This window comes from Scophthalmus maximus, chromosome 1 (genome assembly GCF_022379125.1).
Source record: "Scophthalmus maximus strain ysfricsl-2021 chromosome 1, ASM2237912v1, whole genome shotgun sequence".
In the NCBI taxonomy this organism is placed as follows: domain Eukaryota; kingdom Metazoa; phylum Chordata; class Actinopteri; order Pleuronectiformes; family Scophthalmidae; genus Scophthalmus; species Scophthalmus maximus.
The window spans coordinates 16,253,140-16,268,589 of record NC_061515.1 but is presented as its reverse complement, the minus strand read 5'-3'; positions in this window follow the sequence as shown (position 1 = coordinate 16,268,589).

Below are 15,450 nucleotides of genomic sequence, written 5' to 3'. Positions count from 1 at the left end.
CACCGTGACATGACACGCACCATTCTTACAAGTGAATCAACATTAATGACGTCATAATGTTATTGTATTATCTGTGTATTTTAGTCATTAGTCATTTCATGCACCAATATGCCAAAACAGTTTTTAGCTGGCACTTCTCATATGTAAGGATTTTTTTTTTGGTATCATTTTATATTTAATGTATTCTGACCTTTTTATAGTATTAATTAATAATGAATGAATTACATAAATGGATTGATAAATCACAAAAAATAATTGTTTGATGCATCCCGATTATACATTTCTCACTTATACATAACACTAAATCTACATATTATTTCCTCCTATGCATTTGACGGGTCACTAAGCATATTACTGATAACGTCAGTGCTAGTCGTATTATGCGACGCAAGAATTTCAATAATAATAGAGCAATTATTGCAGATCTGCTGCATATCAATCACAGGAAGAAATGCCTTTCTCTCCGGCAGCCCCACTTAATGACTCCAATGGATGCATTTTGCATATAAATCTACTTTACAAAAAAAAGAAAAAATAATTCATTCTATCAGAATCGTAGAAATATGACTTTTTGTTGGAAATAAAGAGCAGGCAATGAGATGTAAATAGTGAATGCATGCAATCAGCCTGCAACAATGCCTGCTGTTTCTTGAAAAATCACTGATGACTCAATGGCGGCTTCTAACAGAGGCCATTCAAGCTGCTGCTTTCTTTCTGATGAAACGTGCTGATTTCCTCTGTACTGTGCCGATGCGTTGGTGTCCTTCGCCTCTGGCCGCTCCGAGCTTCCAGACAGCTGGAGGTGTCTGCAGCTGCTCTGCCGTTTGACAGGCCGACGGCTGAGCTTCCAGTCACTCGTGTCACTCACTTTTCCCTCCGCGAGTTAAAGAGGCCACGCCGGCGCTCTGGACTAATCTTTGGTCTAATAGCAACTGACTGACTCTGGAAATTGGCACAGGCTCGCGATGTAAGTCACAATAGATTGGAGTGTCAGTGGAGTAACGGAGTAATAATGGTTAAATATCAAGTCAGTGTTCCTTTTCCTTTTAGCTCAGAAGGGGTGTAAGGCATCCTGTAATGAGTGCTGCTTGGTTAAACCGGAGCCAACACCACAATGATACAGTTAGATTTTTGGACATTAAATTTCAGGGCCGTGAATTCATCTCTGAACTACACACCTCACTAACTCAGAAAATAGAATATCAACTTTTGCTTTCTAAATAAACAATGGACGGGATCTGTAAACAACAGGGAGAATTAAGAGGCGAGCGCAGGTTTTCATTTCAGCGAGCTGCACTTCTACACTACCCAAAATGAAGCAAAGGTGAACAAATGTCATCGTTGAATTGTAAAAAAAAAAAAAAATCAATATTTTTCTCCTCAGGCATAGAAATACTCGCTTCCTAAACTTTCTGTATAAAATATAAAATAATATTCATTAGGAGAGACTGCCCATGCCATAAGTGAAGCGTGGGCCATGTGTTTGTATGCAAGTGTGGGTTTCTTCAAGTAAAAAAGTGTGGCAGGGCGCCAAGGTGCCCTTGGAGCTGCTCGACCTCCTCGTCCTGAACACGCCACGGACGAGAGCCCGGACGCATCGCGATGGCGAGTTTAAGGAGTCCGAACAAATAGAAGCTGCCAATCAGCACAGATTCTCCTCAAAGTGTTCCACCCACGGCCTGCAGAGCTGGACAGCAGAGCAGAAACGGCTGTGATCAGTGTGTGTGTGTGTGTGTGTGTGTGTGTGCACGTGTGTGAGCGTGTGTGTGCGTAGAACTGACTATTTAGACCAAAGTGATTATTGATGTATTTGGGTAAACTCCTCATATTGTGATACCAGATTTGACTCCTTTAATACAAATCCTAGGCGAAATATGATTATGATTTAAATTAAGGAAAAACACTCAAAAACATTTAGGCCTAGTCTAAGATTTGTGTAATTTAATTGCACATAAAATTCCCATTAATTTGGATTACACATATTTAACATGAACAAGCCAGTACACCTAATGTGATTTCAAACAAATAGGCGTATGAATTTGAAACAAATTGGATTTATTGATTATAAAGATATAAATCTGGTTTCATGTGTATTTTTTTAAACACATTAGGTTTATTAGAACTATACGATACATTTTAATCTTATTTGTGTACTTTATGTTTGACTCAACTTCAATTTTAACATATATCCACACAAAGCTTTTTCACGTGTGTGGCCGGTACGCAACTTTCTGCAGTCCCGTAACGTAAGCTGAATAATTGCTGTCAAAGAGTGCACGGGACAGACCTCCTCTGATTTAATGTCTCTGGACACACACACAATCAAACACACTAAACCATTAGCGACAGTCACACCTAAAAATGTCCATCACACGGGGGCTGGAGCCCCACCACGTTCCTTCGCTTGTGCATCTGTCACTCAGCCTGATCGTCCACGTCGTCCTTAAACAAACACAAGCTGATGGTATCTGGATCGTCTTCTTCTCGTCCTGTTTATATCACCGAACCACTGACTGGACATCCAGAGCTGCACACTGCACTGCGGGCTCTGACGGCCAATGTGAATTAATTAAAAAAAGATGCTGCACGCGCGTGTTCCTGGGCATCTCTGCCTCACGCTGTTTGCCAGTTGGCAAACGCACCAGAACAGGCTTCTGTGCAGCTGAACTTTGGACGTGGTGATTTCAAGGCTGGGGGATTGTTGCGTCAGCCTACATCTGAAGCCATTAATTCCACATTACAACTAGAGTGAAGATAAATACTAAAAAGAAGTGAAAAAAACGTTCCCTTGAGAGGACCTGCCGAAGCTAAATGTAACTTAGCTCATATTTCACGGTTATGGTGTTTAAAGTTGGGGAGATTAACTCAGACCTATTGCGACTATGAGTTACACTTTCACACAGTTGGTTCATTGATAATATAAAAAGTTAAAACTGACAACTGAACACAGATAAAAATGATTTAAGACGCTTGTTTTTATATGTTTTTATATGTTATATGTTTTTATATTATTATGCTATAATCTGATTCATCTGCCAAAATTTCGCCTTCTTAACCCGTTTCTCTCCGCTCTCTGCAACCGGCCCTCCCTCTCCTCATTTTCTTCCCCCCCTTTACTACACCTCCTGCACATCCATCCATCCTCTCATCCTTCCTCCTTCCCTAAATCGTCTGCTTTCATCTCTTCCTTCCATCCCTCCTCCCTTCTTCAGGCACACAGTAGGTTCGATGACTTTTGAACGTAAAACTATGACGTGTGGGCGTGAATGTTCATGTCAATGTGTTGTGAATAGGGAATTTCTCGGAGAGTCCCGCCGTCTCTGGCCTGTGACATTCACACATTAATGTTTTTCAGTAGAAACCGTGATGGTAAAGGTAAAAGCCAAACGCTTGAAATCGACTGTCCGACTCGCATTGATACAGGAAGAGAAAATGTCATCCACATGTTTGGGCACAAAGGTTTCATCAGTACAAAGTCTGTCCACTAGATAGCAAAATGTCAGTCTCAGTACAAAAATTTGTCACTGGTTCATGAACATAAACAGCATTTTACATATTGAAGATAAACCTTGTTCCCTGTCCTTCCAATTGAAGTAAGTTCCATTTTCTCAGTTGTACAGGCTGCAGACAGTAGGCATTGTTTCAGGAGATGATTTTCCAATTTCCATCAGGCAAGTATGAAATCATTGAGCTGCCAATATTGCCTGCCAAGTGAGAGCGACAGAGAAACACTACAGCTAAATCTTCTGTTTGTTGTACAGGGAACAAAAAAACGTCACCTTCCCCGTATCGCTTAATCACAGAGATTAATTTAGAAGTCGATACTGAAACTCTGATGGATGGAGGGGAGCGCGGCGCGGGGGAAAACAGGCATCAAAGTCAAAAGTCTTTCAAATCATTTCCTATGTATGAGTTCGGCAACACAAGTCAGTGCAAAGTAGAACAACCGATGCTGTGCTATTTAAACCTAAAGATAAAAAAGGAGATAAACAGAAGCCGCCGTTTTTTTTATCAGTGAAAGTCAATACTGATTCTCAAATATCTGAAATATTTAGTGGATGAGGAGCATTTTTACATGTTGACGCTGATGCACAACAAGGATTAAGAAAATCTTAATAGCGCATAATGAATTGATGCTGTGTGAGTCTGTGCAAGACAGGGAGAGCGCGGGCGAACATGTGTGTAACCGTGCACATGACAGGAAGGAGGCAGAAAGACGGGAAGGGAAAGAGCCTCCGTGTGCAACCGTCTGTTGAGGTTTGGCAATGGACGATTCGCCTCATCCACTCCTATCTCGTTACGGTGACACTCCAGCCCATTAAATAGAATAGATTATTGATTTTGCTCTCTTCGGCTGCCCTGAGATCAGACTCTCGGTGCCGTAAGAGAAGCGCTGCAGAAAGACGAAAAAAAAGAAGCGCAGGTTATTATGTGCACTGCCACGCAACGATGCATCACGTATACAAAATGGAATGGATCACATGAAAAAAATAAAAAAAATCCTCGTCATTGCAGCAAAATGCATCTCAGGAGGATGAAGGTTGTCAAAAAATTAAAAAAATTAAAAGAAATTAAAAGAAGACAAAAATAGGAGCCCGGACCCCTCATGTGACATAATGATTTGAATGAGTGGAGTGTTACTGGAAGACGCCGCACGCTGTTTTTTCGTCACGGAAAAGACAAGGGGAGCGGGTTTGATAATCTACAGAGGAGGCGCTGAGGAAAAACTCCCTGTTCATCATCAGACCTGCGTATTGACCGATGACATCACGTTCCCATGTGTCCATCACACAGACTGTTCACTTGGCTCTGCTCTCCATCAGCAGCACAACACTACAACGTTCGTTTCTCACATTTTCACTCCTGTTCATATCGTTGACCCATTGACGCTTAGCTGTAGACTGAGGAAGTGCCGCATGCAGTATTTATTCGCTGTGAAGTGAAGCTGAATTGCTGATCAAGCCAGAATTTGAGACATTTGAGACTGTATTTCAGTTTGAAATGATAACTTGATTGATCAGCCACGAAAAAAGTGCTCTGTTATTTTCAAGCAACATCTACCGGGTACAGTCGCTCAAATGTGAGGTCCTGTTGCTTTTCTTGTGTCATGTATGTGACACAGAATGGAACAATTGGAAGTTTTCACCTTGGTCAATGGGATGTCATCAACAGAATGTATCATAAATATAGTTCAGTTGCAGCACTACACTGTGTAAACAAAACAGTTTACTGCATGCTATAATATATCGGGGTTATCTATATTATAAACTGCTGCTCACTATTTTTATATTGATGGAACTTTATTACTGTATGCACAGATTATGCCAAAATGAAATAACTAATGAAGCGATGAAACTACTTTTTTAATGAATGGAATCGATCAATCAATCAACTAATCCACCAATCAATCTTTATGTACTTTATATAGCACCTTTCAACTTAATCAAATGCAGATCATAATCAAACATCTAAAAGCAGCAGAAGCAAACCTGTCTGATCTCAGATCTTTTTATTGTCTGTCTGGCTTTGATCAGTGATGAAAAGCATATTTAATTGAATGGTGGATGGGGAATTATTCAGCAAAATTATCAATAAGGATCCATATCTCCGAGAACTGGAGGATTCAAAAAAGGCATCAAGATCATGGAAACTCACTTTTTTAAACTGATGTCAGAATTAGATGGTTTATTGAATAAGTATTACATTAAATGTCTGTAGGCTCCATGAATCAGTTTTTATTTGAGACCATCTTTGTAAATTTTCATTGAATTTCTGAGATGCAGGAGTAGTTGGCAGCAACAATCTTGCAAGAAGAACTGTTTGACCAGTACAGCAGGTGCATTGCAGCAATAGTACAAAAAATATATATTTAAAAAAAAAATCTGTACCTATGTGATGCAAAACAATACACAGTTACATTACAAATTCTGCATTGTTGAAGCGAAGGGAAGTGGTGTCAGTGTGGCATTAGCATGCCGAGACTGAGATGCAGAAAGCGGTGGGTGCAGTGCAGCAACAGCAAACAAGGACAAACAGTGTCATTGATGCAAAGCACCTGAAGTCAGGCTCAGCCAGTATCACACGGGCGCAGAGCCGCAGCGCCGGCAGCTCCACACGTGCACTCGGCCAAAAGAAAACAACAAACAACTTAGCGATGTAGTGAATTCTGTTTGGTGAAGGATATTTGGACTATCAGTCGCTAAATCATGGGACAGGTCAGTTTCTGAGAAAGCTTAATGTATCGGCTTAGTGGATGTTTAGGATGAAAAAAAGAAAATTCATGACAGATGAATGACACAACAAATTGCATTGACCTGATTAACAATATACAATATGTGCACAGCTCCATCTCTGTGTCAATCTTAGCCATGGCTGCAGATAACCCCATTCTTCTCCTCCTCTCCTACATCTGCCTCTCCATCAGCAACATCCATCCATCCGTCCCTGCCCCTCCCTCACTGCTTCAGCTGCCACAGCAGCACTGGCTGAAGCCCGGAAATATTTAGCACAAATTAATTGGATAACTAATCACACTGGTCGGACCAATCCAGAGTGAGTTGGGGAGGTGGTGGGGGGCGACATCTGGACTGAACAAGTGTTCCGACCATAACCATTTTAACAATAACAATATACAATATCTATTGTTCACCTGTTTATATGGAAAAATTAAAAAAAATGATTGTCTGTGATACTTGATCCCACTCAAGGGTCAACCACGGTCCTTTGCTTGACCTTTACATGGCGTGCCCCAAGACTTGTACTCCCCTTGGCAGCCGGCCCTGTCACGAATGAGTGAATTAATGCTTTCCTTTGCATCACAAACAGTACTTTGGGTTCTCCCTCTTTCTCTTTTAGACAGAAACACTAAATTATCCTTGATTTGGGGAAACGTCCTGATCACTTCAACCCACCGTGAATAGATAATGAGGGTGTGTGTGGTGAGGCTGTACTTGTGTGAGTGGAGTGGGGATATGCAAATAATATGTCACATGAGCTTTAAAGACTCTACACGCTGCAGTATCAGCGATGTTGCAGGTTCAATGCATGTTGCGCTGTAAGATGGGTCTAAATCATTATATGTGTCGGACTGTATGATGTAAATTTTATGGCATGACAAATTGAAAATCACCAACTTGCACCATCCATCTTCCACAAGGATTCACAGAGTAAAGTTGGCTTTGGTTGGAAGGAAAACAACACAAAGGCCGATGTAACATTTCAATCAATACTGCAAACTAGGAATTTAGGAATAAGATAAAATAAAAGTCTGGTGCACAGACAGATTTATCCACATAGTGTTAAAAATCTTTGTTGGAGTGTGTGAAATCAGGCCTGGGCTAGTATTCAAGTCCATCAGCGACTTCAGCGAACGGGGGGAAGTGCATATATTTGATCAATGCCAGGTTCATTAACCTGTCCAGTTTTAATCGGTATATTTAAAGCACCCACTGAGCAGGTTGGCACTGACAGATGCAGTTAGCAAGTGCATCTGCTCCGGTGTCATTGACCTCAGACGATTGCTATGTTGATTACCCATAATTAATAAAAACAAAAACACACCAAAAAACAAGGATTCAAATTTAAGGGAGTGTCCAATGACAGACTGATTTCTGCTCCTCACAAAGCGGAATACACTTCACTGACATTTGACCTTTGCCGTTCACGTATGATGAACTCCGCGGGGAGATTGTCCGGCAGACACATTCCCAACAGGAGGAGAAGTAGGCGCAGGAGATGACGACAACTCTGGTGTAGAGCGCAATACATCAACGCGCCCCCACTCGCTCGCTGTGCATTTTTTGCTATGTTCTCACGCGAGCTCACTCCAATGTCCTCTGGACATTTTACCGAGGGGCTGGCAGCAAAAGCTATCAACAATTTCTGGAAGGGAATTTGCAGACGTTTGCGGTATCGCGGCCCCTCTGGAGGAGTTCAGGAAAATGCTCGGTGCATGTCCAAAAGCAGCTTATATGAAAGGGGAGGCTGCCCAGCGCTGTGTGTAGAGAGTACATAAGATGGTTTGACGTTATTTTTTTAAAGGATTACAGTAAGTATCCGCTTAATATTTTTATCTGATGAAATGTTATCTGCATCTTCTCTCCCATTCCTGCCGTCTATCGCCTTAGTTCTCCCTCTGACTTTTTCTTCAACACATCTGTTGTTAAACCGGTCTCTGCGGCTATTGTGACCTGATTTCTGTTCATTAGCTTTCACTCTCCCTGCCTTCGGCACAGCGGCGACGGACTCCTCTCCCTTCACTGACTTGTCTGATAGGATTTAGTTTCGCCCCCTATGCTGATGCAATCTGGGCGGCTCAGCAGCTGCGATTCTGGCCTGTCTCTTGGTGAAACAGCAGACGCCTCCCCGCCCTCTGTGGACATGCACCAACCAAGTCAGCATTCTGCTGGTGATATCGCCATTGTCATTACACACACACACACATACAGAATTAAAGCGGCCCCTTGCGCTGCTCACCGAATGTCAACAACAGCAGTTCCGTCGCCAGTGGTTATCAGCCTTGCAGGAAGTTCGAGCTCCGGAGAATTTAAAGAAGTAATGTTAATAAAAAAAATTTAAACGCAGTTTTTTTCACTGGCATTGAAAATACTGTAAAAATGGCTTTGGAGCAGCTTTGGAGAGTGCGGCGTTTGCAGAAGAGACAGCGAGCAAGACTGAACGGTGCAAAACGAGACAGAGGAGGGAAAAGAGAGGACATCATTATACCAGCAGCTATTTCCTGACCACGAGCAATTGTATGACATGCATAGATAGATTTTTCATGGCAGCATTTCACGTCCTCCTTCTCTGTTCTGATGCCACTTTCGGGTGGTTGCAAACCAGTCTGTCTCAGTTGTTTACCAGGGTAAATCCCCCAAAGGAAAGCCTGTGGTCTGCCGCTGGCTTATAGTGAAATACCACCAGTAGTGAGTGCTATAGCCTCACTTTCTGCCTCCAGGTATTACAACCACAAAGCCCAGCAAAAGCAACCCAGAGGCTCTGGATTGTGGAAACAATGTTACCCCTCCCACACACACACACACACACACACTCCATTACTACTGTACCGGCGAAGTCAGCAAGTCACACGTGTCGGTTAGTAATGTGGGAGCAGCGTTGGTGCACCAACCCTGTCGAGTGCCAAGAGTGCAAAGAGGGGGATTAATGTGTTTAAATATGAGCGTTCTGACAGTCCTTGCCTCTCAAAACACATTCCAACCATTGTGCTGATAGATCTTGACATTGCCCTGCACATGCCTTCATTGAATCGGTTCATGTAAATACAATTCGCCAAGACTGTTCCGTGGTGTGCAGGCAGTTCGCCTTTTTTGATGGGGGGGATAGGAAATGCAACTGTTTATCCAATTCATAACACAGAGTGTCCCTTGTTGATTAAATGTCAGAGCGTTAATGGGACATTATTATATTCGTCCAGATTGGGGTAAAATTGAGGAAAAATGTAATAAGCAATTCTGTACTGAGCTCAACAGTAATTGTGTTGGAATATAAATCAGCGCGGCATTTAATGCAATCAAGTTATCACTCATGTGGCCTCGGGCTTCTCTTGCGGGACACTCACAGTGCAATCATTTTTAAAGGCAAATCAATGATTTTAGCTTATTATGTTATTGCGTTTATTCAACTGCTTTTTTTGTTTTTTTCATGGAAAGTACGACTGATTTTCGAACACAAAATACTCAAATAAAGACCTCACGCTCCAGAAAGGGTGTTTTCTTTTTAAAGAATCAATTATCACGAAATAATATTATAAACATAAAAGGTTTTTTTGTGTTTTCATCTGACTAATTGCAGTCTTGGCTCACGCGGCATTGTGGCTTCCACATTATGCGTCCTGTGACAGCGTTCGCCGAGTTCCTGACAGGTTGACAAATGCTGGGGAAGCACACCGATTTAATGACGTGTTGTCTATCTAATTATTGCTTAGTGTCAAGAATTTGTTTAAAGGCTTCTCCTGATCATTAGTCAGACATGTGAAGTCCCTTTACAAGCTGCCAGATAACAAGGATTTATTAACACGAGTCGGGGAAGCTTTGGGGAAAAAAAAATGATTCATTCATATTGAATCAAGAGTCAGGAATATTACCGTGAAGGCAACATTTGTCAGAGATAAAGTTTGACCTTTGAATAACCATAGCAGATCACGAGATGATGTGAAACCAAAGAAAGCCAAATCTTCAATTTTCAGATTTTTTTTTTTTACTCAGGCGCTCATTTAGAAATTGGCCGTTTCAAACAAGGAGCCTGTTGACACAGATGAACCAACACGGTGCTGAAAATTATAGCCATGCTCCACCAAGGTGAACGTATCATAATCATTTCCAGAAGGTTCTGTAACAAGAGACGGTGGCCGACCACGCTGCCACGCTAGATACACAATGTTGAGGCTAATGTATGCAAATACAACCCAGAACCCGGCTTCCAGCTCCATCTCCGGGGGGAAGCCTCTCTCTCGTGACCTTGATGAGGTCACCGACGCCTGCTCTCGACTTCCAAATCCCTTCCCCAGCACAAGTGATGATGTACGGTGCACAGGAAAATCACACTGATGGCAGGAGGAAACAACGGTTTACTATACTCCCCGAAAAACAAAGTCCTGGCCATTCTAGCTTGAAAAGAAAAAAGGTAATTACAAGCTCTTTTTTTCCCCCCGGGCTGCTTAGAGAGAAATGACAAGTAACACTATGGAGCGCATTTTTATAATTAGTAAGCTACTTTTTCATCAGTATTTTGTTACCGTTTCAGTAAGAATTTTGTCACAGTCTTTTTTTATATAAAAAGACAGTTTCAGCATTTATTTCATAATTGGCAAATAAAAACTCATGATGACTTTTCAAAATTGTTGGGTTTTTTTTTACGCCATATTACATCCACTGCATTGCACCACAGGGACAGAAATAACAATACCAATATCTCCAGATAATGGCTTGGTCCTGCAAATACAAACAATACAAATAGTCTTCTCCCTTCTCCAGATACCCCTCATCGTCTGTGCTTAGCATTCAAGCCTTCTCCTCTTCCGCTTGCTAATTAAACAATTATGCAAATGCGTCGAAAACATGACAGAGCATTTTCAAATACAAAAGCGTGTGTAGAGTGTGTACATCCACGTCAATGTCAAGACGTATGCTCTGATGCTCTCAGTGGCAGCGGAACCATATAGTCACCATTGTTTGAGCTATAGGTGAGCCGTCAAGCTGAAAAAGCCTTAATCCTGAATCCCATTTGGAGTGACGGTCTCTTTTGTAACTGCTCAAGCTTGCAACTGTAACGTAGGAGACTCAAAGTGCTTAAAAACTAGAGTGTGATTTGCCTCATATATTCCTGTTGACATCACAAGATATGTAATATAGATTTTTTTAATCTCACACGGACATTTCCCGTCTGTTTACACAAACGGCATAGTTAACGTCGATCCCATGCACCAGTAGTATATTCTAAAGCAAAAAAAATTGTGCTATTTAAAAATGAATCATCACCAGGGGCACCTGTTAGTGAAGAGTGTAATGAAACACAATAGGCAAATGTGTATTTCTTCCATAGCAGCTATATCCATGGCAGATGTTTTCTAAAACTGCGACAGAATGCGCTCTGGTGGTCGGTCTGAATTCCCTCCCATTACGCCTCCCCTCCCCTCCTGCCCGTCTCCTCATTGACAGTCGAGTCACAGTCGAAACAATCCTCAGGCAATAATTGCCATAAACAAAAAAAAAAACCCTGTTTATCTGGTCGGAACAGCAGTCCCAATGAATACACGCCACCATGGGGAGTGAGGGGGAAAACGAGAGAGAATGAAACCTTGATATTCATACAAAAGAATGAAATCAATTTGAACCAAAGACACATCTCCCTTTTTCTCTTCCCTCTGTTCAGCTCCTTTGAAGCTTCGGGTAAAAATAATGCTTTCTGCACTTTTGAGTGTACAAGCAGCACACCCTGTCTGGTTGATAATTAGAGATGAGCTTGGCACTGGCATTATCAGTACCTGGGTAAGCCGCATCCTAATTATGTGAGGAGAGATAGAAACCTGCTCCGGGACCTGCTACGTAAAGAGGACATTAATGTTCTCAGCGTGTTAAGTGAGGCCTCTGATGCTCCACAATGTCAGAATCGTTCATCTTGTGATACTCATTTGCATGTAAAGGGCTGGTCTACGGTCAAATGTTTCAGAATAGAAAGATCCGTGACCCCAAAGATGGCGGCTGTGTGACACGTGTCCTGCACCTCCGCCCAACAAGCCAATTGTTTTCCTGCTGAACAGGAAACGTTCAGCAGGAAGCGACACGAGGAAATGGACATCAGAATAGAACAGGAAATACCAAATTCCAGATAAAACACAGGGGATGAGAAAGGCAACTCCACTAAAACGGATTCACAAGGAAAGTAACTCCAAAATAAAACAGGAAATTCAGAATTCAGATTGAAACATGAGGGATAACAAAAGTTATTGAACTCATACAGAGACACAAGGAATATGTGAATCAAAGCATACCCTGTGAAATTCCTAGTTCACAGGGTATCGAAAGAGTACATGGGACAGAAATCATGACACTAGAAGTACACCTATACCTGCGACCTGCACCCATTGGATGGTGCATAGCTGACATTGTCTATTTTACTCTCAGGGACCAAAATTTACAAAATGAGCATCATGCTGTATTAAAGAAGTATTTGAAACTAGCGATTGAGACCTTTAGCTCCTCAGATACATTTTTACTGGCTTTATGAATCAAATAAGGAGTACGGTCATATTCTCATAAACTTCTACAGTAAACTTGACTGGACTTTTTGCAGCCAGTGGAGTCGTCCTCTGCTGGTCACTTGGGGGAGTACAGGTTTTAGGCTCTTCCCAATTGACTACGTCGATTTTCATATACAGTCTATGGACCCGTGGATTAAAAAAAGCTACTTGTTATGATCCTGAGTCTTATGTGTATGTGCGTATTTGTGTTGTTTACCCTCCCTGCCAGCGAGAGGTGCTGCTCCTGTTATGTCTCTTTTTTCAGTTGGTGATTGGAAGATGGCGACTGGTCTGGAGCGCATCAGGCTGGCTGTAAAAGGATGCCAACTTATGGTGACGCCCTCTCTGCTGTCTTCCTCACTTGCAGGCAGACCATGCTTTCCTGTAGTGTTTTGTTTGAGTTGGGGGGTGGATTGAATCATTGTTAGATTGTTAAGTATTTTGTTAAGTAAAACTAAAAGCAGTTTAGGTAGAGTAGGGGTGAGTAGCCATTTTGTTTTTGGGAGCCATTTTCTCCTGTTTTAATGTTAGGGAGGTAGGTCAGAATCCTGTATTTTATTTTATTCTATTTTGTTTAATACAGTAGGTAAGTTAGTTTCATTAAAAGATAGACTTTTGTTTGATGCTTTGTCTGTGCTCACCCTAAAAACCAAATACCATTTAGAAAAATAAATATCCTTTGATTGTACTGCAAATTCTGTCTCTGGAAGTTGGGGAAAAAGGAGAGTAAACCTTTACGTTCCGCTCAGGTTACCCCTAGGCTGGTCATAATATAAAACACTTCTTCATCTTGATTTTTGGGGCAAAAATAACACATGTTTTAGAGCAGTTTTATTTGGTTTTTGAATTGGATCAGAACTGGTGGTTCTACACATGCAGCCTGAAATAACTGCCCGAGGATGCTGCCAAGGGCGAGACTTGCCTATAAAAGAGTAAGCTACATTGTTTTACTAAATCTACAGCTGCCGACAAACATTGACCATCTGACGGTGGTTAGCGGTATATACATTTTTTTATTACATACATACATATGAAATGAAATGAGTCATACTCCTGTAGATTATATTGTTTCAAACTTATTGTCACATTTAGTAATGGTGGGCCATTACTTTTTCTTTTTTTTTGCCTCAATACCCCTCCTCATCTTACCTGTCTATGAAAAAAATATGAGATTTCACAGTATATAAAATAAATAGTATGTGTATCCACACCATTTAGGTATCTGAAATAATAATGGGAGAGAAAATGCATGAGTGCATCCCTGTTGATATGTTTTGATCACTTTATGTACCTTATTCATGTATTCTCCTCCTCACCCTCATCTTTTTCAGATTCAAACTAGCTTTTTTTTCAAACGACAATCAGTACTATTTATACATTTATACATATTTATGCCTAGATTTTAACCAATTACTTACAATAACTATTATCAGAATCCTCAGTTAATAAAATTAGCAATAACTGTAGCCCCCTCATGGGGACGAAGTAATTTTGTCCATTGAATCTTTGATAATTTTCAAAGAAAGAATCTCAACTCAATTTACAAATCAACCAATTTACGCAGAGCACTGAGGCAGAACCAACAGAACCAGCAGTTTATGCGGAACCTTCATGGAATTGCACCACTGCAAATGACATGCCGGTAAAGAGCGGGAGCCAGGAGAGCCCTTTACATGAGAGGTGAAATTACATTTTTGTGACATTTATTTCCCTCTCCAGCGCTGCACAAGGCTCATTTGGTGGTGCCGTGGGGCTTTTTGGTTTTACGCGACAGTGATGTCGGGTCCATTAGAAAAGACTTTCGCTTTACTTGTTGGGGGAGGGGTGGGGGGCCCTTGATTTTCAAACCTGCAGTTTGGAATCACTGTGTTTTTGGGTACAAGCGTCTGCGGATTCAAAATGCATTTCATCACCCAGGAGAGTCAGAGAAAGAACACTTAGTGTGACGACTGCTCTCCCCCTTTGGAGGAGCACTCGTGGACAGAGGCGGTGGCGGACGGACGCGAGGTTCCACGACACTGAACACACAAGCCTGGTCATAAGGACCCTTTTATTTTGTTGTATTATACACATGAGTCCCTGAGGCTAAGAGGCAGCTGAGAGCATAACAAGTATAATTGCTTAACGGGGTTTTTTGCAAGCCTTGAAAATACTTGGACACAGAGACTTGGTATGTCTGCATTAGTCCACAAATTATTTTCCTGTGTATGAAATGCATTCACCACACCAACTGGGGGGGAAAGCGCTGCACAGCTGTACAGTATGTAAAAGCTGTGCCACGTTGGCCACATTTCCAACTGCTCCCAGGCGATGGCACCTCATTTGGTGGCATCATTAGACCAAGTCCTCGAAGCCGCCGCGGGAGAGCGAGAGAGACTAGTGTGCTGGACCGGTCCCAGGGTCCGAGCACTGTGGTGGGAGCGTCTCACTGCAAGACGCTGATGAATGTCAAGAGGCCGAAGTCCGCCAGCCATCTGGCAGGCTGCAGACACTGATGGGACAGTACCATCGATCTATGTCATTCCTGCAGGCTCGGAGGCTCAGATGTGGCAAACGACAATGGTCGATTTTGTACGATTTCAGCAAAGGGGGCGGTGGCCTGCGGGGCAATAGAGACCGCACTGAGAAATCCTGAAGGAGGACACAGAAAATTGTATCGTACAGAGAATACAGTACATCTAAATAATATGGAT